General features: G+C 42.5%; 1 protein-coding gene across 1 annotated transcript in view; it reads left to right on the forward strand.

Moving 5' to 3' along the window:
* The first annotated feature begins 20,239 nt into the window (after nucleotides 1-20,239).
* VIT (vitrin) overlaps nucleotides 20,240-23,242 on the forward strand; it is a 56,716-nt gene continuing 53,713 nt past the window's right edge. Inside the window, exon 1 of the mRNA XM_074863319.1 lies at nucleotides 20,240-20,425. The gene's annotated coding sequence lies outside the window, so the exon portion shown is untranslated. The remainder of the gene's footprint in view (nucleotides 20,426-23,242) is intronic.

Below are 23,242 nucleotides of genomic sequence, written 5' to 3' on the forward strand. Positions count from 1 at the left end.
GTGAAGAACTGTGTTTTCTTTCATGGCCACAGTCTGAACTACAAGAGTATTCATTTTTGTGGAAAATTTTGAGATATGGGTGCTATTTCATTACCATAAATAATTAAAAGCAAATAAGTAAACAGTTTGCTTCTAGATAAAAGTGCATACCGTAGCTGCAGAAATAGATGAAATCATTTAGGGCAAAATCCTTTCACAGCTGAATGAAGCCAGGCTGGCCTCGCCAAAGTTAGTGCACAGTTTTGAAAGCTTCTAGGGTAGCTCAAAATTCACCTTGGTAACCCTGCTGGACTGAGCCTTCTCACTCCTGAAATGCTTGGGTTTGTCTCCAAAGAGGAGTGCCACGCATCCCCATCAGATGTGGTTCTTGGAGGTACCTGCAGCTGCAGGTGTGCTGAACACCCGCCCGTAGAGCCTCCATGGCCATAGATGCCAGGCTAGCTTTTAATCTCTGTTTTTGCTAATTTACAGATAACTAGGGAAAATTCTTCTCCTGCTGCACTGTAGCAATGCTGTTGATCTGCAGGATTTAGACTTTGACATAGAGGTGTGAAAAGGGCAAGGAGGAAGGTGGAGCAACAAGACCATTTCCAAGAGTCCCCCTAAACTCCTGCTGAAATCTACTAGTTCATACACCATTGAGCATGTACAGTGAGGGTAGACTGGGGGTAAGAGGAGACAGCAGTAAAAATGAGCCAGAATAGTAGCAGAGCAGAGGAAAAATATAAGAGGGGGAGAACCAGATAAGCAGGGGAGCAAGGGGCCAGGAATCAAAGGATGCCTACCTGCTGAAAGACAACTAGAAATAGCCAACATAGAAAAAGCCTCGACTGGACCGTGGCAGATCTCCCTCCTGCAAGGCCTACGGCTACAGCCCTTTGTGGATATACCGTAACACCATGGGACTGCATAACTGTAGAGCAGAATATCTGGTTTTGCAGGTTACATAGGGGAAAAGAGGATGGATGCCTTTGCAGGCACCAACCTGCGCTCCAGGTTCAGTAACAGCAGGAACACATTTGTCACTGAAGACACTCAGGTTAAAAAGCATCCAGCCCTAAAGCACCAGTGCCCTGTAGCTGCACCCACAACACCAGCTGAGGGCAGAAGGCAGAAAAGAGCTCTAGAATCCATTACCTCTCGAGTGCAGGTAAGGAAATGATCTTCATCAAGTGTGTGAATCAACACAAATCAATTTGTAAAACACTTTGCCTGTGTCCTGCATGTCCCTCACTTGTCTCTGGTACCACACAATGCCCAGACAAGGCTGGCCCCTGCTACTGCCTGCCAAGCCCACGCTGTTGGTCAGGGAGGAGCAAAGAGCTTGGGGGCTTGAGACAGTCAGCAAGGACAAACACAGTCTAGATATACCGAAGGGGGACGATGGGGTTTTATGCTTTTTACTTAACAAGAATGAGGTACAGTGCAAACAGCATAGAGAGTCCTGGACTCAAATAACCTTGCTGCTCCCCATAACCTTGGATTTTCTTTTACAGTGGATGAGTTCTAGCAGCAGAGATGCAAGAAGGCTGTTGTCTGATATTCTGGTGATAAGGATGCTTTCCTTGGAGTTTTGAACACTCTCCAACTGAGACAGTCTTAAAAGGGAGGTTCCACTAACCTTGACAAAGAGAAGGACTACCTGCTCCCAATGCTTCCTCTTTAGAAACACTGTAATTTTACATATTTTTAATGCAAAAAGCCAATGCGTGTGCCAAAGGCAGGGCCAGATGTCATATCTTCAGGAGACAGAACATCCCATCCTAGTGCTGCCACCTGACCTTGTGTGAAGGCACACAACAGGCAGGCAGTGTGGGCTTGCAAATAGGACCTTGTTCTTTCACTACCTCTACAAGGGGCCTTTTCCAATGTGTATTGTAATGTATGGACTAGTGCCAGCCTGCACAAATGAGATCTTGTGATTATTGCTAGTATCCAAATGGTCTCTTGTCATGAGGTAGGAGAACAATATTCAGATCTTCCTTCCTTTGGCATAGAAATTCTGGCATGTAGTCTCCTTCTGTCTCTCCTGCTCAGCCCTGGATATTACTGTGAGATTTTGTAATTGTCGGGGTTGGTTTCATGTATGACACACTAAAACTAAGTAGCATCATCTGGCAGAAGGCAGTAGGCCAAGCAATTCTACCATTTCCAAAGGATGGTCTCAGCATTTGCTGGCTTGTTGCAGCAAGATTTGAGACAGGCCAACCCTCTTTTACCCTAGATGCAAGAAACCCAGCCAAAAGAAAACTGCTATCTATTCATTACCTATTTCTGTACTCACAGCCCTGTTGACATCATCAAAGCACTCCAGCAAAAATGATGTGCCTAAGCACAGTAAAGTCACTCTGCAAAAAGCCCAAAGCCCTTAAGCCACCCTTTAAAATATGCCTTTAGCTACTCTACATATTCATTTCCAAACATTTCCCAACTGTTTTGATTAGCTATTGGTTAGTGCATTCAGCAGGTGAGTTCTTAATGGCTACACAATTCATGTATTTATACATGTATTAAAATCTCATCAGCTTATACTTTATTATTTCTTATAATCAGTATTATTCATAATTATTGACACATAAGCTTTATACCATAATCACTGCAGTTATCAATCCTGAAGCGCAGTTATTAATACACGTATAACTTGGCCTTGCAGGTGGGTTACCAACATCCCTGTCACTGACACAACCCTTTCACTCAGGCTACACAGTTCAAACAATCAAGTTAACCCAGGATTGCTTCTGTTCAATTTCCACATTTAAAAATAGCTTCGGGGAGGGGGGGGGAGTTGTAATAAACATTTTTTTATTTACACCAAGAAAACGTTTTGGACTCACATTTCCCCTGTTGACATTTTTGCCAAGCTTAAAATCCTTTAGGGTGTCAGCACATTGAAATACATAGCAACATTTCTTAATAGCTTTGACATTTCAAACATGAGTAATGTGAGTGTGTTGTTGGAGGGAGTGGGATAGCCCACTGCAGTCCAGTCCCTGTTCTCAGTGCTGTTATGTCTTTTTATCTAATGACTCATGTAAGAGTATTTCTTGTAGCAGAGACCAGAAAACAGGAAATCCTCCTCCACCCCATTAAGACAGTGACTTTATTACAGTGTGAACTACTCAGGCTTGCACCCCCTTGAAGGATCTCTCTCCACCCCTCTAAATCCTTCATTCTTTGCTGCACAGATTGACAAGATAAGAGAGATACAGGGTGTGCCCATCCAAGCATGGCCTATGGTTTGGCACTTTCCTCAGGAGAGAGAGATGGAGACAAAAATCCCTTCCCTAGGGAAGGGCTGAACAAGGACTTTTTCTCCTTCTACCCTGGTGAATGCTCTCACCCCAGGCAATAATGAAAAATGCAGATAATGTTACTGCTACCATGTCTGTATTTTCAACTATCCTGGAGATAAGCCAGCCTGGCAAACCAGGTTGTCTTGCAATACCGTGTGTGTCCCTCTGCCTACCTCTAAAATTTCCAAAGGCTTGGAGTCTGAACCTTCTCAGTACATCAACAAATGCAAAGGATTTTTGCAAGCACTTTGGGAACTCTGAAGACTAAAGTGAAGGTACCTGCGGGGTCAAATGGGTCTGTGACTAGTATGTGGTCTGAAGCGGCTAATTCCTATCTGCAGCAAAGATTCCACAATAGCTGGCCCCCAGTCCCTTCCTGCATTGATGATCTAGGAATATGAAAAGCTACATTACCGTGCAATTGAAAAAAAAAAATACCTCCATGGTCCTCATGGTCAGCATATATTCCTCCTTTCTGGGAGATGCAATTAGGTGATTCCAGATGAAGCATGCTAAAAGCTGAAAATGGGATCTTCTCCAGAAGAACAAAGGTACTACTGGATACACTTATACACAGATCCTGCAAAAAGCTTTGTGCCTGGAAGACTCTTACAAAACTTCATATACCCACATTCAGATTAAAAGAGGTAGCTAAGTGAATTACATTGACTGCAGGAGAGAACAGGAGCCTACCATCTGGGCTTACTTTTTTGTCTACAACTTTGAGTACACAAACATGTATTTAATACAGAACTTCTGAAAGCTTGTTTTTGAGTTGGTTTGGGGTTTTTTTTTGAATTTGATAATCTGTCTATATAACAGTAGTTCATCATGAAAGGGAAGCAAGACTGCATCCTTCTTGATGTACAGGAGAAGCACAAGAATAGATTTAAGATTCAAAGGTTGTCCAAATAGCACTACAGTAAGAACACAGAACAGTAAGAAAATTACTAAATGGAAAGTAATAATCCCATTTCTAATACAAAAATAATTTTACCATTGAATGGTAAAAATAAAAAAAGAACTACCAGCTGTCTGTGCCAATAACCATCATCTTTAATGCTCACTGAATGAGACAAAAGCCCTTTGGGGATAACACACACAAGCATTTAATTATGTAATAGGATATAACCTAGGAAAACAGGAGTGGAAGGACTTACAGAAATCACTGCAATAAATGCTCTCACTCTCTGATATTTGACAGCCTCCAGTAGCCATTGACACCCTACACCAGCCAGCCTGGCTGCTGGAAGAACCACCACTAGAGCAAAGCTGGGAAGGTCCTGGAGGGTACGCATCTGATGGGAGGCATGTCTGGCTGGGTCCTGCACAAGGTCAGTGCAAGCTGCCCAAGCAGAAGGTGCCTCTGTGTGTCACATATGCCACTATATTTGCAAAAGGAAGTATGAAGTCAAGAATAATGTTTGGCAGCACAAATGTAAGTGCAAGCATGTCTTGATGATGTGACCTGGCAAAGTCTTACCACACACCAAAGATAAATTTCAAATGGATTATTATCATATAACTGAAGACATACAAACACCTACAAAGACTGGAGGTTGTAGCACAGTATATTTGCCCTGAAAATTGTTTTCATGGTTTGGCAGACTGGAAGTGTAGGCTAAACCTGTGTCTAGGGAGCTGTTGCCTATTTGGTGAGCTACAGTACTGCTTGAACTGGCTATCTTTTCTTTGGGAGACAAATGTCACTACTAGTCCTTGGCTAAATTCACAAGAAGTTCTTAAACATTTCAGCTTCTGAAAGAAGTCAGAGCTTTTGCAAGAGATGGAGCACATGGTCTCAGAAAGCGTGGGAAAAGGTGACTCTCTTAGGCTGTGAGGAAAGACCAGGCTATCATCAGGATAACTAGTAAAGTATGCCTGCAGATAAAGGAGCCAAAAACCTTGACATCACAACTTACAACTGAGAAGAGCAAGGCTCTATTAACTTCTGGACTGCAGCAGTATTTAGCAGACTTGAGTTTTCCTCAAGTTAGTTTAGACTTCCTGTTTTCTTATGACCCACTCACCAGCTCTGTGCAATGGTTGCTGGTGCCCACGCACATCTCTGTTGATTCATTGTGACCCTTAGGAGAAACAGCATCCCAGTTTCACATTTCCAGTCTAACAGAAATCCCATGTTTCAAGCTTCGAGTTTGCAGCTTGTTTTATTGCCACATCCCATATTATACCCAATATGCACTTTGGCAACAGATAAGAAAGAGTGCAGCCAACAACCAGAAAGTTAGCATGTGAAAACAACACCAAAACACTTTCTAAGAATTCTAACTGTGAAGCAGGCACAATTTTTCTCAACTGCTTTTCCTCATCCAACCCACTATGAAAATGGAGCATCACCATGGAATAGTGAAACATGGTGAGTTCCCACAATGTTAGGTCTTACCTGTTCTGCCTGTAAAGAGCCCGTTAAGCACTTACCATGCTAGCAGCAAAGAATAGGCCTAGCATAAGCATCAAAAAAACACTACTGAGAGTAATCTCCCTGACATCCTCCCACAAAAATATACGGATTTGGGGTCATTCCCTCCTTACAACCATACGCAACAGAAACGAAATTAACAATATTAGTTACATTGCCACAATCTATACCTGGGATGATACTTCTGGTCTCATAAAATTAAATTCTCCAAATAAGACGCACTCAGTGAATCTGCTCAATAACCTAAACACTTTTCCCTAATGCCTCCATCTGCAAAATCTGGAATTGTACTTCACCCAGCAAGTTCAGTTGCAGTTCAGTGGGCACAATCAGGTCTAGGGATGCTCAACATATGGTCTCTCAGCTGTAGATCCCAAAGGTTTTTACTGAAGATGACATGCCTCAGCTGCTTCTAATCCTGAAGAATCCGATTGCCTTTTGAATAGCAGAATGCACCTGAAGCACTTCTGCCATGAAAAACTTTGGGTTTTCTTATTTTTTAATATGGGATCTTGCACAGTACACAAAGTAAAAACTAGTAGTGGTCTGGGAAGTCACAGTCATAACAGTGTTGAAAATATTTTCTCTACTTAATCACAACAGCAGGTTTATCTCATCTGTTGGTCTTGTGGATTTACAGCATTTCACTGACCTACCTAATCTTCAAAGAGCAGAAGTGTCCTATCATCCTAGCCTACAGCTCACCATAGGAAGCCCCCATTTTGAACTGACCATTTTCAATCCTTAGGATAAGGACAACACAGCAAAGCCAGATTTTCCAGACTCCCCAAAGGAAAACCATCTCACCCCTGTCGGTCTGTAAATACCTGTATTAGCCTAGGTTACAAACAGGACAGACCAGACCATCAGGCAGCAAGGGGGCACACTTCTAGCCTCTGGCTGCCATTCAAGCCCTTCCTTGACACCTGGATAAACTCAGCAACGATTAAGTATGCTCAGCAGGACCAGGAAACTAGCCTGGTCTGTGTGGCTTGTCTCCCTCTTCAGCACTGCTTTGACTTAGTCACAATTATTTCAGGCTTTGTTAACCAGGCGTGGGTCAATTTGACTTGGTCAGCAAAAAGCTTAAAAAACAAATAATCCAATTAATGAAAGAAGCAGAGTGTAAAAGTATTTGGAAATGGTTGGGAAAGCCAGGAGGAGCAGCCGGCACATCCCTGGTGGGACGTCCCCCTCCAAACAAGGGTGCACAGAGGCCCCTTGTTAGCTTGGCAGGGACAGCAGCATGACTGCTCTCTGAACCTCTCAGTCCTCGGGACCATGACATTTCAGTGGGACTCAGAAAACCAAGGCAGGGGGGACCAAGCCCCATATGCCATGCAGACATTCAGGCTTGCAGTTAAATAAACTCCAGAAACAAATGCTAACATTTGCAACTGCTGCCCACTTCCGATCCTACAACGACATCTCAGCAAGGGCTTATATAAAACTTCTCTCTAGTCCATCAACCCAGCCTTTGCTAGGCAACAACAAAGAAATGTCAGAAGTGATTTAAGAGTATATCTTTAGCCCTGAAATGAGCGTTTGTGCTTAGGCTGAGGGGAGAGAGGGAAGTGGGAAGAGGAAGATTGAGGAGTGTTCACAATTATTCACACTGCAACCACAGAATATATGTGTAGGGCTATTCATTCGAAATGTTGTTGTTGATAATAGCATTCAGCTGCAGAAATCGCTAAATATCATTCAGAGAGAGACAACTCCTCTGCCCGCCTAGAGTGATGAAAATTCAGGGCTTTGTCTCAAATTCCTTGTATCACCGCTCCAGTCCTGACCCTTGCTGTGTAAAACCTTGTGATTAAGAAGCTGTGTGACTGCAACAAAACCCATCATCGATACTCTCCTTCAGAAAGGGTCATCACAAACATTATCCCTTGCAAATCCAGGGTGAAATCCCCCCAGCCCTTAGAAATGGCTCAACTTTGGTGTTTACGGCCACAGCATTTTCAAGACATGACCAGGTCTGTAAGATCAACTGTTGAGGCACTGAGGAAAACCCAAGGTTTTCCCCAACAGCTACATTTGTTCCTGACAGACCCAAGTAGCCAGGATCACACCTGAAACCTCCCTACAGCTTCTCCCCACAGTGCTGAGGGAAAGAGAAACAGAAGGCATCAGAGGGTAAACATCCCCTCTCCCTTCTCCATCATGCCCTTACTTATATGTTTATGGTTGTCCCTTAGAGCAGGGGCAAAAAAGGTCATCCCTTTTTATCCTTGAGATACGGGACAGAAATTCTATTCACTTGCAAGCAACAGCAAGCTGATTAATTGTAACTCACCAAGATTTCATCCACAGTACCTCAAGATGGGGCCAAGTCACAAAACAAGTGAAATGTTTAGAGACAGGAGGACATGAAAGCCAAGTGCTTGGGCACTGCAGGATAAGGTTAGGCCCTCTTGTCAAAATTCTTGTGCATAAAACAGTTGTCAGACTTTATGAAGTTTTATAGATTAGAAACAATGGCTGCACTGACAACAGTAAATTACATACTCTCCAACAGCTGCTTATGGCATAGAAACTCATGAAACATGCACACCCCACCTCTGTCACTCACTGATGGGATCTCTGGGCCTGCTCTTGGTCCAACCTGTTGATTTCCACTCTATACAATAGTTAATACAGGAGTGATGACGTTGCAAATCTCTGCTGAAATACCAGCCCAAGCACTAATGTCTAGTTCCTAGGAACCATCTTTTTCATAGCAACCAACTCCATGGTGATTCACTTGCACTGTCACAGTTTCCTACAGATGAAACACCAAAGACTTCACAGAATGTCTTCAAAAACTCTTCCAAAAGAAAGAAAAATAAAGAGAGAGGTAAATTAAATCTAGCATTTGTACCAGTTTCCTCAGTTACAGGTGCTGCTAAGTTCTTGATCACCCATTTTCTGAACACTGCTTGCTTGCATGTCATCATGTGCGTGCACTGTTCTTGTAGAAGAGCAGACATGGTGATGGAAGAAGCTGGTGTGCAGAGGGATGTACTCAGTTTTCTTTTGAAGTCCATTTATCTGTTGTCTTTCATTCCTTGGATCTCTTAGCAGGCATCAGCCTGATTTTATGCCCCTGACTCTCTGACCTTCAGAAAATCCAGCCTTGGAAATGTGAAACAAACTAAACAGGGAGTTTACCCAAAACTTCCCATAACTAGGCAGAATTGTTTGGCAAACTGCATCCCTCACAGTAACATCAATTCCTTTCCCCGCCCTGCATGTGAAAAGAAACAAACAAAGCAACAGATTAAAAGCAAACAATTATTTACTGCAAATTAACCCAATTTATTACATGCAAATCAGTACTTGTTTCAATTTTCTTACTCATTTTTGTAAATTTACTTTTTACTTTTTGAAAGAAAAGACCAAAAAAAGAAAGCCTGTAAAGCATTAATTTTGTGAAGACCAAAGAAATTCACTTCAGAGCAACAGAAGCTTTAAAATGTAATTTCCCCAAAACTCACTGTCTGCTTAGCTGGACAAGAACAGTTGGATGGAAACAATTATAGTTAGCACTTGCAGGTTTCTTTACAGGCTTTCCCATGCAGTGCCACAAAGGAGACAAAGTGAGCTCCTGATGGCATCCTGTTGGGCATCTGAGCTCCTTTAAGTATTGATGCAGAGTATATATACAAGCTATCCCAATCTGAAGCAAAGATGGCTCAATGGCAGAAAGCCCATGAGGAGGACATGGTGAGAGGGGAGCTCACCAAACACAACGGGGGCTGAATGCAGACCCACTGCGCAGTGCACCAGGGGCCTCAACAGCCACTATTTACAACTCGTTTGGGCTGTCAGCAGCAGTTCCACCACTCAACCACACCAGAGCCAAGGCAATCAGTGAGCTGTAATGCAGGGTAGCGTGTAATATTTAGCAGCACAGCTGACACAGCTTGGTTATGTACTTTATTTACTCACTCAGGAGGGGAACGCATCGTTTTACGCTGCTCTGCAGGCCTGACACCTCCTTCTCTTACACTGATGTGAATTGGGATTGTTTTCTCTGTTCTCCCGGCAAGTACATTACACAAGCATGACATGCTTGTGTCTGAGCATAAAATGTCTTTCACTTTATGGTAAGGCACCCACAGAAACCACCTCAGCACTGAACAGCCTAAGATAAACTCACCATGGAGAGTTTAAAGCAGCTTTGGGCTGCTCTGCCTCAATGAGCTGTCAGTGGAGACACAGAAACTGAACCAGGATCTGGACGCACCAAGGTATGGCTGTAGCTGTAACTTACCAAAATTAACACAACAGATGCCACGCTCAGCCTTCCTCCAACCTTAGTTATTCACAGACCTTCTCCCTGAGACTCCCAAATCCCTACTGGGATGCAACAGAAACCATTAGGATTTTGCAAACCGAAGTCCAAGCACTGACCTCAGCACATGGTGCAGTGTTGCAGAGCCATGAGTGCAGCAGCAAGAAACTTTTCCCTCTTGCCTGGTCCTGAGCAGCTCCTTCCCCCACACACACATCTTCGCAGCATGTATCTGCAGAGCACTGGATGTCTCAGGGAGCTGTGAGGACCATAGGCACGCCTCACAGGGCTGGGAAACCCAGAACCTGTCTGCAATATCTCTTTTTTTTGTTGCTGGATTAAAAAAAGGCAATTGCCACATACATCCCTACCTCTTCTGACAGAAGCCACCAGTTTTCAAAGCTATGTGTTCACCTACTTGCAGAAGAGCTCCCCTACCACCATCAATCCAAAGCAGGCCAGGTTAGAGGACAGGGCTCTCCTACAGCAGCTTCCTTTGCTCAGGTTTGGGACAGCAAGGGCTGGCCAGGCCAGCTGCAGGATGGGAACGGGCAGCCAGAGATGGCAACAAGCAGCTGCAGGGCAGGGAACCACCTCCTAGATGCCTTTTGTGGAGCAAGCCCTGGGGGATAGGGTCCTAGTCTCTCTACAGATACGTGTCCTCCTTGGTATCTTTGGCAACCCAAACACCTTTTCAAACTCAGTCGTGTAAGCTCCGTGCTTCTCAGCTTTCTTTTCTGCAAAAGCTGCTTGCCTTTCTTTTCTTCTGATACTTTATAAGAACATGCATGCAATTTAATTTTTTCGCTCACAGAATTATTTTTCACTTTCTTTCATTGTTTGCCCTTTCTTTGAAATGAGATTCAAGAACCTAGGGTGGAAAATGTCAATTATTAAAGTAGTTTGAAAGCATTTACAGTGTTTTCCATAGTATAAAACACTCCGAGGAGTTAGCAAGGATAAAATGTCAAGGCTTTCCTCCTACAATTCTGATGGAAATTTAATGTTGTCAATTATAAGAATGCAAATGGCATCACCAGCTTAACTGTGCTTGTGAACAAGAAATTTATTAGAAATAATTTACTTAATTTGGGGATCAAAATGCAGAGCTCACCTTACGATACATGATTGTGGCACTAGAAGCAAGGAACAGACAATAGAGCTTATTTGGAGAGATTTATTTTTCTAATAAGATTTGAATAGTTCTTTTTTTTTTCTTTTAAATGTAACAAAAGAGCAGCATTTCTTCTCAAGGTGTGATTTCAGAGAAGGATTTAAAATTGCATTGGATCTTTCTGTGGCCCTTAAAGGCATCATAGAAGAGAGATGGCTCTCCTTTGCTATTCTATTTCTACATTACTGAGTTTATAGTTAATTGGACTGCTACAGCATGGAGTGATGCTTATGCATACTGTATGTTTTCTTCTTTTTAAATGGAAATCAATTGTGAGAAATTACTGGCTTACAAAAAGTATAGATACAGGCTACTGCACTGAAAAAACTTCCGTCTACATCTTTTGTCCCTTAGGGTACACCTCATTGGTCTGTATGGCTGGAAATGCTCCAGACAACTTGATGCTTAGATAAAATGGTGGAAATGGGCAGCAAAAAGGGTCATAGCAGTTCTTCACAGGCTGCACTCCCCAACCCTGACCCATTTGCACACATATTACAATAAAAGCTTAGTCGTAATTATCCTGAGCAGGAGGGAGGGGTGAGACTTTTCTGCTTGCAGTCCTTCCCTGCAGCCCCACAGAGCGGCAGAACTGCTGCCGACTCAGCTGCCCTGGGTGGACAACAATGTTTCCAATGTCAGGCTGGTTCACACACAGCAGAATAATTTTTTGAACATGTTTTAGTGACTGACAGTGGTCTGGAGCTTCAACACCTTCACAGGGCCACGAACACCTAGGTGGTGACCAGTTAAAGAAACACCAGAAACACCATTTGTCCTATCCCATGGAAAGTGAAAGGAGCAGGGACAAGGATGGGGAGAATGGCAAATGCCAGTGTTTCTGCCAGTCCATTGGGGCATGTGTGCCTGGGATGATCCTTGCATCGCTCTACACCCTCCTTCGTATGCACATCACAGGGCCCACAGGTGCACCTCCCCAGCAACTTTCTCCTGCTCCATCCCTCCAGCAAGACCCTGATTTTCACCTCCCATTTCCCCATTGCCTTCCCCCACTCTGCCATCCCCCAGGGCCAGGACCCTGCAATCTCTCTCCTTTTCTTCCCAAATAAATTCAACCTTGCTGAACCACGGGACCATCTGTCCCCACAACTCATATGGTCCCCCAGGGAAGATGTTGCCAGCACCTGGATCCACACAAAGAGAGGTTTATATGGGTGCAGCACCACACAGGAGTTGGGGCAACCCTGTGTATTCCCACCCCTACTGAGTTCCCCCATTCCTACATGGGCATGCAACCCCGTTCCCCTCTCCACCAGCTGGATCCCTCCTGGAAATTTTGCCTCCCTGGAGGCAAATGGGTCTCTACAAGAACAGTGGTCAAGGAGACCCTAGAGCGGGACCAAGACACTGCCACTTGATTGGGAGAGCGTGATGTAAACCCTGATATGGTAAGCCTGTGCACAGGGACACATGCAGAGAGACTTTTCATGAACTCTGGCAAATACCTGTTTTGAAAGATACATACCAGTAAAGAAAATACATTAATCCACTCATTAAACACACTGGCAGTTCTGGCCCTGCTGCATGTTTGGACACTTCTGCTTGCCAGACCAGCACTCTGATTTCTGCATGCTGCCTCCAGAAACAACCTGCATTTTGAACAGTCTTCAGTGCCAAGAGCCAAAGTTGGAGAAGACAAGGATAAGGGCACCACAGAGGGGATGCATTCAGTTGCTGGGAGGCAGCCACGAGCTCTCTACTGTGAAGTGGCTTTTACTGGCATCAACTACTTGCTCTGACACCTGATGCCCTACAGAGCATAAACAGAAAACACATCGAGAAAATAGTCAGGAAGAACAGACAGAAGACTGTTACTGAGTTTACATTTTCCAGGCCTGATTTGCAGTGAATAGTCAAGCTTTACTGCCAAGGTAAGGGGCACTGGGATCCAGAATGAGACCTGGTATTCTTGGCAAAGTGAATTAACAGTGGCAGTGATAGCACATGGCTCACACTGGAAGTACGCAGATAGGGAAAGCACGCTGAAAAAGCCATTTGTATTTCCTGAGAGCCGTGGTCCTCACCTTCACATTTCAGCACTGAATTCAACACTGCTGAAACTTTTGATTAACAAAGAGCACTCTCCTAAACAGATTATTTTACTCTTCATACAAGGAGCTTTATGCTGATGAATCAGGTTTTATATGAGGTAGTAGAGCAAAGAAATATGTCCCACTTACCCTGGGAAGACTCAATCCCCACCTACACTGGATTTGAGTTGAACAAAATCCATATGCTGCACTTCCTACAGACCCAGTTCTGTTCAGTCACCATACATTTTTGTTTGCAATAACTGCAAGTTCTGCCAAAATACAGTTCTTAAAATTGATTTCCATTGTGGCAGCCTCTTGGTTTCTGATAGTGGACTGGTGAGATACAAACATCACAGTCCACCTCCATAATGCCACAGCTTTTAAAGATCCCTTCAGATCCAAAGGCCTGTGGCCAGAATCAGGGCAAAATCCTCCCAAGCAGTCACCCTTGGCATTTTCTCATCCCAAATGTGACAGGGACTGTTCCAGCCCCTGCATTTACTGTTCACTTTATTTGTTTCAACACAGCATTTGTGACAGCCTCTGTTCTAAACCTGGCATTGGGAATATGGGGCATAGGAGGTATGGGTAGATTCAGCTGCATGGCAAAAATAATGAAGATTTCTTGATGCTCATGATAGGTCCCTGTTGTATTTCAAGTTCAAGTGCATCCTCTGTCTGTTTTCTTTTTTCCTACAGAGATATAGCTTGAAATAATTAAAGGAAAGCAATATTTGAGCATTACTTTCTTCTGCTACAGTCCAAAATCTATTAAGCAAACCTAGCTGACTTGTTGGTCTTAACTAGCACTTTCTGCACGCCCACAGCTAAGGAACTACACATTGAATCACTCTCAGATGTAAAAACACTCTTTACAGATAGTAGTAACTTCTGAGTTTGCTCACATGCCTTATTAGATTCTCCTTCCAAGCCAGAGTTCACTTTTCTTTATATCTTTTGATTATTATAGAGGCAGATGAGGTCAAAAGTTTCCAAAAGTGACTGCCCAGAACTCAAAAAAATGCAGTTCAAATCCATGACAGTTAGAGATGGTCACTGCTCAATTGGAAAGGCTCAAGCTGTCCACATATCAGTCACGGAAGAGTCCCTTTCCTATTTCCCACCATGAATCCCCATTTTTTGAGCCTGCTCAGTTGGGATGGCAGGCTCCCAGGCAGATCCTGTTCCTCTTCACCTTTTGTCCCTCCCTTCCCTGTGAGGCAAACAAATGAACCTGGGACTTGGGGCTTACTGACAGACTCCAGCTTCTCTACAGTCTCAGGAAACATGGCCCCTGCCATCTTCCCTGACAAACACTCAGTGGGTCAAATTTACACAGTGTAAGTTTGGTATCCATCCATTTAAGCCAAGCATGCCAACATTATGCATTCATTTGACCCATGAGGTCTCCTCATTCATAAAAAGGAAAAACAGATACCTGGCTACCCAATTGCTCTAATTATTTAAAGAAGTTTCTGATGCTGGCAACAGCTACAGCATACATAATTCAGCTTCCGTACCTTTCTCAAACACAAGACAAACACATCAGTGTATTTTATATAAGCCTTCCAGGACGTTGGTTATTTTATTTACCTGAAACCAATTTAGATGTAAGTACTTTAAGCAGCTAAAGCCAAACAATGTTAACCCCCTTGTTGCCTTGCCATCCCAATTATACTTTTAACTTTCTACTGTTTTCCCCATGCCTTGTTTTCTTCATGTATAAATGGTTTTCAAGTACAGATTACCTTAAGAGTAATAATGCGTAAGTTAATATTTTATTTCACAGAGTTTGAGAAATGTGGAAAAACTGCAGAATTTGAACTCCACTCCCACTTGTCAGGAGTTAACATGTGCAACTGCACTGTCTTTGAGCAAAGCCAGCACTGCCAGGCTGTGCATGACATCTTGGGGTGTTATAACTTGGAGAAGATTCTGCTTTCTGATTCCTGTTGGTAGCATTTGGTAGAAAAAGCTTAAGGGTAATTGTTTGAGAGCAGAAAACTTGTTCCTTTCTGTGTAAGTATTTGGATGGGATTAGATGTGACATAGCTACATGCGATCTTGCAGAAATCATTTGTCTGTGCTTTCTGTCCTTATATGCAAACCTTATAGTACTGGTTTACTAAGCCTGCAGTGGTCAGCTGAGAAGATATATTCAACAGTTTCTGTGTAATGATCACAGGCCAGTTAGCTCAGCCCTGGATCACTTTGATTCCTTGTACATTTCCTACTCACAACCTGGAGAGCAAATGATCTCATGGTTTCAGAAGTGTGGCTTACAGCCCCATGCCAGAAGAGCAGCATGCACCTTAGGTCCCACAAGTGCGACAAAGACACAGTATGTGGGAGACTCTGCACTTTAACCCTAAAAATTTCCCAGCCAAAGTTCAGATTTCTCTAAAAATTTTTCAGATTTATCTTGTTCTGTAACATAGATGAAGATAATTTTCTCTGCCTATGCCTACGCTGGTGGAGCCAGGAGTCCCTCCTGAGTGTTGGGGAGATAAGCAGGATGGGTTAAGTTACAGCACACATGCTCAACAGAATGTGTATATCCGTCATCACCTTGCACAGACCTCTCGGAAACAATTTATGGCCTTTGAAGCCACCACCTTCTGCTTCCGCTTAGATAGCGTCGACATAGTGCTTAGGGATATGGTGTAGTTGGGAACTGTCAATGTTAGGTTAATGGTTGGATTAGATGATCTTCAAGGTCTTTTCTAACCTAGACAACTCTGTGATTTTGTGATTCTGTGATGTTGAGGTGCTATGTGAACGTAATATATGGTAAAAACTTTCTCTCTTCCTCTTTCTACAAAGTTTGACCTATTCATGTAAATCACCACAAAAAGTCCAGCTATGATCAAAAGATTATGGGCCAAGTCAGTAATGAACTTGGACTGAATTTGGACACCTGAGTGTAAAACTACACTTGTGTCTGATGGTGCCCTAATAGTTGGATATGGTCATGTTTTTGCCTGCCCTTAGCTCAGGGGCCATACCAGTTGGTGAGCGTCAAACCCAGAACACACAAATTTATTTGCCATTTCCAAATAGGTGAGGTTTCTGCTATTTCATTTACCTGTGCATCACCGCATGCAGAAGGAGGGAAACATGAGGGATCTCACATTTTTGTGTTGGCTGAAACACGTAAGCCCGCTGTTATATTATAAACAGAAGTTTTGTTAATAAATGTTGAAGTCAGATTTGTAATGAGGATTTGATTACATGTAGTGAGCTTCCCCTCAGTGAAGTCAGATTTCAGCTGTTACTCAACATGGCCTTTACTCAGCTGTTACCCAAAGCAATATTTTTCAAACAAAAACTGTGTACCTTGAAAATTTTGCATGACAGATGATCTCAAAATGAAGATTTGTTTAAGGGTCTGTGACTAAGGTCCATCAGCAAGTGTCCGGTCTTCCAAGTCTGCTGCTAACTCTGTTTGAAAAAACCAAGCCTCCTTACTTAGTCTTGGCTGGATTATCTCCTCTGTCCATGCTGACATTGCTTACACAGATCTTATCGTATCTCTCTCTTTCTGCTCTTTGATCTTCCAGAGTGAAATTGATATCTGAGTAGATGATCATTATTTAATGTGGTGACTAAATTTTGCTCAAATATGAAGATCCTTCTCAAACTCTCACTGAAACCAAAGTATTTTGACTCTCTGGTCTTGTTCATTAGCTGCTTCATTAAGACTTTCAGGGGACAGGTCAGTGGTCTGTGTTTCTTTGCTTTCAGGCTTCATCATACAGTGGAAACAAAGCTACTCTGCATGTCAGTTCTACCCACCTGGAAATGAATAGAGCAGCAATTTTGCTAAAATACTTTACTGACGAGAGTTACTGAATTGCTGCTGCTGTGGTGGAGTGAGGCTGTAACATGCATTAGCCTTACTTGCTAGGTATGTATGTGTATGTGTATATCTAAGTCACACGGTAGTAAAGACTATATCCCCTGAAATTTGTCACCTGCCCTAGGTGTGCATTCATTCATTTAATAATATTTTCAATGGATCTTGTTAAATCCTACTTTAACTAACAAGCAAACAAAAATACAGTATAGTAAAACTTTAAAACTACCACCACAAACAGTACTACCAGTTAGCAGAAAACTGTGGAGGAGGCCCCTGATTAAAAGCAATGCTGGGAGACATGAACACATACAGATACGTAACATTTGTCCATCCCCTAGACAATCATGATCAAAACCTATTGTCTTCAAACTAGTGACTTCCTGACTGCACAGTCACCTCTCCTGCAAACAGATCTTTCCCTGTGGCATATCCCAGCACTGAAGTGGAGCCACACAATGTGGTTCACCTCTTGCTCCTGCACTTTGCATTGCCAGCTCTTGGGTGTCTGGAAATTGCTTTTGTCAGGAAAGAGCACAGGCCGCAACACTTGGAAATGTTGTGATAAAAAGAGACAGCCAGTGCCCTCCTCAGTGGTTTGTTTTGATACTCTTCAGCTCTTCATTACACACAATAATGAGAGGCTGAATACCCTGGATAATGACAAACCTAGATAGTTTTTCTTTTTCTGCCCACTCAGTGTTTCTGCTCCATGGTTCCTGGGATGCTCATTCCCAGGATGCTGGCTTAGCTCATAGGCAACAATGCAGAAATGTGCCAGTTCACTGGCAGCATCCTTGGTCCCAAGCGGAGCCGACCAGGCTGGGAAAACTCAGGCAGGTGTAGTGCAGACAGGATTGCACCACTGCAGGGTTTCTGGAAGCAATAGAGCTGTGTTCACACACCACTGCATTTGAGATAAGTCCTGCCAGGTCCATGCTGGCTCTTTGCCCTTGATATAATTTACTCACAAATTGGATAATCCATCCATGGAAGATGAGAAATGGATCTATCAGCTGTTTCTTTTTGTAGAACTACCACCCTGCAGCAGCAACAATGAAGCATGACCTCAGTGTAGGTGCTGTTGTTGTTGGTTTGACACCTTGCTGACCATGTTCTGCATGCCAACAGCTACACCCCTCAATGAGCTGATGCAGGTATCAGAAGCTGAACCTTAGGAGGACTTTTTGCCTGTGCTGGTTATCCCGATCATCCACTGCTTCTGACATCTCATCTCCATCACTCAGTGCTAGTTCAGCCATTTCTATACAGTCCTATCATGTGGTCTGCAGGCACAGCCTGAACCTTTGCCATCTGTTCACATCTTGGTTTACCAGATGCTTGCTCTTCAGTATTCTCGCTCACACTGGTTTGAGATCAAGAGGCTTCTTTGATAACCCACTCACCTGAGACTTTAAAGCCATACAAGCACCTCAACATGTACATAGATGCCTGTGGATTTCTGAAAATAATCTACTTTAGTGGAAAAAAAGTAGTTAAATACCAGTGAATGTCTGTGCCCCAAAATTTTAGAGTATTTCTATCAGCATCTGCAGGTAAGGAGTTGTCGTGGGGACTTCAGCCTTCCACTAGCACAGGGAAATGACGCACAGCCACTTAGCCACAAAACCCTTAGGTGTTTGACCACTAGTACGTATGCACCTCTAAACTTCCAATCCTAAGGTCTCAGTCCTTTTGCCCATGATTATCTGAATAAATAAACCTCACAAAACCTTATGAAAAGGTTGTTGATATTCTGAAAGTGTTACCTTGAATTAATAAGACTTCTGGGGGTTTTTTTTAGTACATTTTCTAGGTAGATCTGCTAACAGATTTGTTGTCTGGAGAGTCTTTCTGCCAGTCCACTGCATTCTGCCTCACAAGGGTTTACCATGGCAAGCCTAAACTTCTGTATTAAGAGAATTGAATGAATTATGGATTGTTATGTCTTAGTAACACAGTTAGGACTTCTTGATAAACTTTTGTTATTGTACTGTTTATTGATATGCTGAGCTGTTACACAGTTTCTGTAAATACTGAAGTAGAGATTCACAAATAACAGGTAATCATTTTCACTTAAACCCAGATAATCACTTTCCCTTAAATCAAACTCATTTACAGGATTGTTAGATCCGAAGTAGCCAGGAACTACAGGTCTTTCCAATGTGTCTTTTGAACTCAATCATCTCCCATATTTACACTAGAATTCTTTTTCACTATTAATGCTCTTAGATAAAACAGTGTATGTTCACTCATATATGTTACCTATACACTTCTGAATACTCAGGTGGAATTGCAGATTATAGTTGCATTCCAGCATCCTGGAATATGATACCAACCCTTTCTGTGATAATCTTGAAAATGCTGTGATCTTGATTGTCTCAATAACATGTTCTTCTCAAAGTTACCCAAGAATTTTAGGACATCTGTGTACAGATACTCTAAAAAATTAGTCATTTTGTGTATCTAATTTGGCCAGCTCTCACTTAATGAATGCTGGTTTAAAAGTCTTTAAGAGTATTTTATTAAATTCCTGCACCCAACTTCATCAGAAAAAAGTCCATGCTAACCCTCATGTCATACTTCTACCTCTCTGTGCCCAGACTCACAGACTTGCTCTGTCACTGATCCTCTGACTTCAGGGAAACTGAGGGAATATGATTCTATTCACATGAGTAAAGGCATCACAGCCTGTCTCTTCAAAAGCTGTTTTTCCTCTTTAAATCTGACTTGCACCTAACTAGTCTGGTATTTATATTCTTCAGACCTGTGTAGTTTACTCCCAGCTACTAGTTGTAGTCCATTTACTACAATGCTGAACTGCACAGTGAGACTGAAAAAAATTCAGCCAAAACATCAGTTGAGTAAAGCTTTGCTTCCCAAAAGAGAAAAACTTGACAAATCTGACAGGCTAGTGTAAAAGGAGCATAGAAATCCCTACCAAAAATATGTGGGAGGGAACATGTATTTAAAATAGGACTGCCTAATTTGGCTGCTAAATGAATGTAAGGAGCTCTGTATGTCTGTGTGTGCAGGAGGGAGAGGGAGAAACAGAGAGACAGAGAGGGAGAGGAGCAGAGGGAGGGAGGGAGGGAGGGTGGGAGGGAGGGAGAGAGAGCAATGTGCCTTTCACAGAGCTGGGAGCTTGATGGGAATGTTTGATTAGCTCCTCTCTGAAAGAGAAAAGGTGTCCAGGCCTCCCTCTGCTGCCTGCCTCTCCTTCTGTAGAATAATGTTGGCTGGAGTTTGGGGTACAGAAAAGCTTGGAAAAAATAGCACTTTCATACTGTGTGGAGAGAAGGAATAAAAAGTTGCACACCTCAAGCAAGGTAATTCTGATGTCATTTCTCTGCTATATTTATTTATGGGGGAGAGGAGGGAGTTGGTTTTTTGCCTGTTGATAATAGTTAAATATTTTCACTTCTAAGAAACTGTAGGGACATAATTTTTTGTTTAACATTCCAGCTGTGTGCATAGGATCAAAGACCTAAGAAGATGAAGACATAGATGTAGAATGAAACTGTACTTTAAATTATATATACTTCATTAAGTATTTATAAAAACATTAAACCCCTACTGTTAAAGTGGACACATGTACTCACTGTCTGAACAGCAAGGGCTTAACTATTTGAGAAAGAATGGTGTATATTAGTCACACACCAATAGACATATATATGCCTACTGTTCAAATAGTGTGTAATAGGTAATGCAACCTGTTCCCTAGGTTTAAAACAGTTTTGCTTTCAAGACTTTGTCTCTTTGATCAATAGGAAGGTGTGTGTTGTATCATTAATTAGCACTACCTGACACTGGGGAACACTAATCTCCAAGATACAGAATGGAAAATGGTATTATTCCAGTGATATGTATTTATATGGTGTGAACTGCCTTGCTAGATGGATAGACACAGATGTATGAACAGTACAGTAGCCTAGACACTATATATCCTTTTGTGCTGAGTGCTTGTTTTGCTGGTGAGGCTCCAAAAATGAATAGCATTGTCAAGCCTGCCACAGTCATTCAGCTCTCTGTGGAGAGATTAGAGTTTCGGTAAGTCTCTTCAAAATGAGATTTCTCTCAGACTAGTATGAACATGAACCAAATGCCCCAAGCAAACTTTCAACCCTAGTTAATATTTTGTTCCTAGAGTTTATGGGAATTACACCACAGCCAGAGCAAAAAAAGAATTACAGATTACAGAGGCAGATCCTCCTTGGAGAACACTCCTTTTCCTCTAACCTCTCCAAAATTTAAACAAGACACCAAAAACAAGCAAGCACACACAGAGAAAAAGTAGTTTAGATGTCTTTTAAAATACATTTGACTGAGAACAGCAATGGAATCATATATATTTATAGCTTGTATTTTACCGTATACATCCTAAAGTTAAAAACACCTTGCATTTGACTATGGTCAAAGAATATCTGTATTTTTCTGTATCTGTGGTACCATGTTCTTCACACTTTATTCAGTTCATCACTTGAATGACAGTCATGGCTGTAAGACGGGTCTCGTTCAGAGATGCAAAGGGAACTCAAGCAAAAATAACTGCATTACACAGGCACAATACTTTTCAATATTAAATTAGTATCTTATTTTAAAAAGATTTACTCTGCTTGCATATTTTATCTAATCCTTCATGTTGCTGGGGCTGTTGTCACTGGGATGACAGAATTGACTTCCTGTCTTTCTGTTATTCAAGACATTCGAAATACTTTTTTAAAAAGAAACCTTGATTGTCCTGCCAATATAATTGAATATTGCTTTGTGTTTCCACCTGTAGTAGGAATGTTATGTTCTTAACTTGCTCACTACTTTCCCTAGTAGTGTTCTTACACATGACTTACCACTGGTTGATTGAACCAAGTAGTTTCACTGGCTAAACCAGGTTTCCTCACATTTGGGATGCAAGAAAGATGATACCCCCTGTGGATTCTCTTGTGTCTAATAAGAATGAGATCCTGTCAAAGTCTTTCCTTTAGTGGAGACATTAAAAAGATGTTCCCTCTTCACCCAGCTACTTACTTTCACAGAAGTAGTAGGAAACTAATTTTTGCACTCCCTTTTGTCAAACCTGATTAATTGGAATATTTCTAAAAGAGAATCGCCTGAGCCACAGTGTGAACACAGAAGCTGGGAAAACAGGCTAATTACCTTATGCGAAACAAGAGAATTATTTATTATTTCTGGACATTGCTTTTTAGAAAACATTGTTAAAAATAAACCTGAAGTTTACGTAACAGTGGTATCAAAGACTTGACTGTGGCTGGTCTGCCTGGAGAACTTTCAACTTTTTGCTTTTCACCTCTGAGCCACAAATAAAGCTCTAGACAGAAAACACTGCCCAGTAGCTTTACATGCTAGTCCAGGGCTCAGGACATGCATGTTCAAGTCTCTGTTTTACCAGAAGTCTCCTAAATGGTGACAGGTAAGTCATTCAAGGCACCTGGCTGAAATGAGCAATAAAAGTGATAGCTCAATTTACTATCTGCAGCTATGACTGTATTTCTCCTCCAATGACTTGAAGCTAAGCACATAGAAAAAAATACTGTGGCACTCATAGACATGAACTCCCTGTACAGAGGGACTGGCATGGGCAGGTACCAGAACAGTGAGGTGCGTGTTGCCCCATTACAATGGCGTAGAGATGCATCGTCTTTTTCTGGATGGTGGTAAAAAACAATAGTCCAGGATTTCCTGACAGCCCTAGGGGATGTTCTGGCCCCCTGAAGCTCTGAGACCACCAGGACTCCTCCAGCGTGCTGCAGCATCAGCTGAGGTTTAGACCTCCCATTCAGGCTCAGAAAGCAGACACTGAACAGATAATATGTCCTTGCTTCTGAAAGCCCATCCACTATACGGGTCTCATGGATCAGTGCTGGAAAACAGAAACACAGAGCAAAACAAAAATAAATGCAAAACTAAAGTTTTGGGGTTGTTGGTTTGGGTTTTTTTTTAGGGAGAGAAAAGTAATAGTCATAGTGTGTGTCGTACATAAAGCCAGGGAGGATGTAGCAGTCAGAGGTCTGCCCTCCTCACCTTTCTGCTGTGGAGTAGTTTTTAAGGCCAGAGTCAGAGAGAGAAATAGGTGCTTAACACCTACTTAGAGCACTTCAATTCCTCTTTTGAACTTGCCGGGGCACAAG

The sequence above is a fragment of the Strix uralensis genome, chromosome 3, assembly GCF_047716275.1.
Source record: "Strix uralensis isolate ZFMK-TIS-50842 chromosome 3, bStrUra1, whole genome shotgun sequence".
In the NCBI taxonomy this organism is placed as follows: domain Eukaryota; kingdom Metazoa; phylum Chordata; class Aves; order Strigiformes; family Strigidae; genus Strix; species Strix uralensis.